Genomic DNA, 4,841 nt, shown 5'->3' on the forward strand with positions numbered 1-4,841 from the left:
TCACTGCATACCTGGTCACGGTACCTGTGTGTGTGACAGCTGCACATTTGTAATACTAGTCACTGCATACCTGTTCAGGTTAGCTGTGTGTGTGACAGCTGCACATTTGTAATACCAGTCACTTCATACCTGTTCACTGCACCTGTGTGACCGCATGCTGTTTTCTATACCAGTCCGTGTATACCTGTTAACTGCATCTGTGTAACCGCACATTGTTGTACCAGCAGTCACTGCAACCTGTTCACTGCACCTGTATAACCGCACATTGTTGTACCAGCAGTCACTGCAACCTTTTCATTGCACCTGTGTAACCGCACATTGTATTAGTCAAGACAGTGCAGGCCAACTGGCAGGTCTGATGGAGGTCGCGCTGTCGTGATTTTGGGTGGCCCTCGACCAAAGTACAGTGTTCAGAAGAAGGCACGTGCCATCAACCCCAATATTGTCAGGATGTAATTGACTATTTAATACAGAACACCTCATCTTCCTCAGCTTCCGCACAGAAGAGTGACATATCTTCCTCCTCCTGCTCTGATTCTGGCACCCCACTTAACACTCTGTCGGCAGCCATCACCAAAGTGCCATCATCCCTACTCCCTCTACTGAATATTTAACAGCCCCACCTAGTGTTTCCACCCCACCCTTTAGATTGTAAGCCTCTGGCAGGGTCCTCCATTCCCTAGTGTAATCTACAAGATCATGTACTCCTGTCCTATGACAGCCTGTACTTGTATTACTGGGCCTACCTAACCAGCCCATATTGCATGATCATGTATTTTGTACAATTTGCATGTATAACTTGTTCTATGTTGTATAACCTTGTTATGTCTGTCATCCTTGTATCATTGTATATATTTATTGTCCAGCGCTGCGTAATATGTTGGCGCTTTACAAATACAATAAATAATAATAAAATAATAATAATCCCAGGGCTCAGCGGTGTGGAAATTTTTGTGTGTGTCTGCCTCAGATGAGAGCAATGCCATCTGTACTCTCTGCCACCGAAAATTGAGCCATGGAAAGACCAAGACCCGCGTAGGGACAACTACATTATGAAGGCACATGATTACAAAGCACAAACTACAATGGGATGACCACCTGAGGAAAAGCAGCACACAAAAGCAAAGCCACACACCGCAGTGTAAGATACCATCACGCAATTATTTCTCAAAAAAGGCGATACCGAAACTGTACCGTGATGTTGAAAGGCAAGTGGTGTAATCTCTGGCACACAGAGTTAGGTCAAGGGTCCATCTGACCACGGATGCCTGAACTGCAAAGCATGGTCAGGCATGCTCGAAGACTAAGTCAGTCCCCACACACAGCATCTCTGTCTGCACGCCGTGTGACTGCCTGCCCAAAGACTAAGTCGGTCCCCACACAGCATCTCTGCCTGCAGGCCATTTGACTGCCTTCTCCACCACCACCAACAGGACTCCAGGTGAATTCTTGAATTTTTAAGGCTAGCAGCGGCTACTATAATAATTTTTCTGGTGCGTGTACATGTCTAACCGCAAGAATTAATGATGTGAGCGTCCAAACCAGTTTATGAATAGAACTACTCAATACGAGGAGCTGTAATGGTTAAATACTGATATACTATGGCAAACAATTATGGATAACCAATACTGCTACATGTGCATGAAAAAATACAAAATGTATTTTGTGACAATTTCCACAACATTCACCGGTCAAGATAAGGACAAAAACTTTAAAAACATGCCTTAAAACATGAACCAGCAAGGTGAGCACATGATGTGATGATTTTCATAGACATCATCATGTTAGATATTTGCAGCAAGTGATTTAAAGGGGACATTGTTCTGCACTGAAGATACCCACAGAATCTATTGGGAGACATTCCACCATTAAAGGACTTCCAAGGCCAAAACTAAAAATTACACTGTACCTTTTTCTTAGCCAGATCCACGGAGGACGCCCTGCGCATCCTCCGCTCCGTTCTGCCGTCAGTGTCGGCCTATTCGTTCCCCCAGGGCAAGCCCCGACCCCACCGAACGGGTCGCATCGATGCCACCCCTAAGATGGCCGCCGCCTTGATCCGCGGCTGCGCAGTACGCTTTGCCGCGATTGCGACTGCGCAGCCTTTAGCCCGCCTCTCGCCGCGTATGGGTCCCGGCATCCTCCTGAAGCGTGCGGCGGGAGGCGGGCTAAAGGCTGCGCAGTCGCAATTGCGGCAAAGCGTACTGCGCAGCCGCAGATCAAGGCGGTGGCCATCTTAGGGGTGGCATCGATGCGACCCGTTCGGTGGGGTCGGGGCTTGCCCTGGGGGTACGAAAAGGCCGACACTGACGGCAGAACGGAGCGGAGGGATTCGGCTAAGAAAAAGGTACAGTGTAATTTTCTTAGTTTTGGCCTCGGAAGTCCTTTAAGTATACACAGAAGCTGGAATCAGGAATCATTGGGCATGCTCTGAGGCCTCGGTGTGCGTCGGTGGTGGGACCACATATGACGAATTAAGATTGGTAGGTCGTCCATTTTTTGCATAGGCTGTTAGCTGGGCGATTTGGACAGGCAAAATACCATCTTTTGGTCTGTGGTAATATGTATATAGACACATTGTACTACCTAGACCGAGGACCGAGTGTCGTTGCCCATTTTTCGCATAGGCTTGGGCCAGGCGATTTGGGCGTAATTGCACACGATCTAAGGTCTATGAAAATCATCACATCATGTGCTCACCTTGCTGGTTCATGTTTTTAGGCATGTTTTTTAAAGTTTTTGTCCTTATCTTGACCGGTGAATGTTGTGGAAATTGTCACAAAATACATTTTGTATTTTTTCATGCACATGTAGCAGTATTGGTTATCCATAATTGTTTGCCGCGTGTACATGTCTGCCTAATTTGTCTGGCTGCAACAACAAAACAAAAGGCATGTACATGTGTCAATTCCCCTTCGTGAACGTTACCTTGCCGCGGTGAAGGGGCTTGCATATCACAATGAAGCAATGACCGGCTAAATGAGTGTGTTGGAGTTGGGGGGCACACCTGACCCAAGAAGATAGATAATAAGGTCGTTGCTTCATTGTGGACAGACCAAATTCGATCAGCTGGACACCCAGTCACTGTTGTTCTGTCATTCAGCTACCTCAGCCTGACCATATGAGCTTGAAAACCGCCATCGCCTGCACTCTCGCCATGGTGCACACCAGTCCAGCACGGCCGTCACTGCACAAACAGCTGTTTCTGGTGCATTACACAGTGAGTTTAGTCTGTCAGTGTGAAGCAGTACACTAATCACACTACTTGATTGATGTATACACATGCAAGATGTTTTAAAGCACTTTAGGCCTCCAATTTAGCAATACAATGGGATTTCTGCCCTTAAACCCTGCTGTACGTAAAATCCGGATTTTTCCCTGGGACTTTTGGCGTGTATCCCACTCCGCCATGCCCCCTCCAGGTGTTAGACCCCTTGAAACATCTTTTCCATCACTTTTGTGGCCAGCATAAATGTTTGTAATTTTCAGAGTTCGCCTCCCCATTGAAGTCTATTGCGGTTCGCAAAGTTCACGCGCACCCGAACTTTTGCGGAAGTTCGCGTTCGAGGTTCACTAACTTAAAATCGTATGTTCGAGCCATCTCTAATCTTATTCCGACCTCCAATAACATGTACCAACCTACTGGTACGCCACACACACCTGTTTGAGAACTTGTGCTGCTACCTTTAGCAATTTGCTGCTGACTATGCTTCCTGCTAGATCCGCCCATGCCGAATGCCACACCTGTCCCTGGGTCTAATTCTGTTCTTTTCAAAATAACAATTTGATTGGATGTGTTAGAAAAATCAGATAGAAAATAATGTTTTATTCAATAATATTTTCAAAATTATTCAACTAAGTGGAAAAATTGATTTCGCTAGTCGAAAAAAAAACAAGAAATTGATTTGTGTATGTCCACCTTAAGACTAATCTGCTTAATGCACATTAACATACAAACTTAAGCTTAGTTCCATCCAATGCCCCTAAGTTAAATAACAGGGGTAAAGAGACCAGACAGGACAGATTCCATCCAGGAATCTCCTATCTCTGGTTCAAGCTTCTGCCACAGGTCAGCAGATCTTTTTTTAGTTTTCTCCCAGCTGATATTTTCACATTTTATCAATAAAATGCCTTCTATCCACCAGTGGTGCAGCTAAGGTTTTGGTGGCCTCAAGCAGCCCATAACTTAAGCTCTGATGAAAAATGGGCGTGGCCCCACCACCAAGGAAAGCAGCGCATTTTGGTAGCCATGGTGGAAAAGTGGGCAAGGCAATGACATGATGTGGGTGGGGCCAAATACTAGCAAAATACATGTAGTCCCCAGTTAACAAATGAGATAGGGACTGTATGTCCACTCTTAACCTGAATCTGTTATCTTTTGTCACCCTTTGTTCTCCCTGTGCCTCTTTTGTCCCTGTAAGGAAACGCGGAAAGGCCGCCGTCTCTCGAGGTGAGGCGGATGTTTCCGCGTCCAGCATGGCGTCACAACGCGGAAAAAACGCAGCATGCTGCATAGGCAGTGCGGCGGAATCCGCATTGGTAACGGCAGAATCCGCATTGGTAACGGCGGAATCGGCATCAGAGGCGGCCCTCGCACTAGATACATTGCATGACAGTACTGGTGTGGCTGGGACTGATAGTCCACCAAGATTCAGACTTACACGCGCGCGATCACATATGTGGGAGCACCCAGATCCGTAGTCAGATCCGCAAGTGTGCCGGGACCAGCTGGAGCTGTAATCCTACACTTAGCTAGATTCTGTTGATAGCTAAAGTACTAGTTTGATTGTGATTATCTGTTATGACTTTTGCCTGCCTTGACTATCCTCCTGAACTCTGAT

The sequence above is a fragment of the Hyperolius riggenbachi genome, chromosome 9 (genome assembly GCF_040937935.1).
Source record: "Hyperolius riggenbachi isolate aHypRig1 chromosome 9, aHypRig1.pri, whole genome shotgun sequence".
Classification (NCBI taxonomy): Eukaryota; Metazoa; Chordata; class Amphibia; order Anura; family Hyperoliidae; genus Hyperolius; species Hyperolius riggenbachi.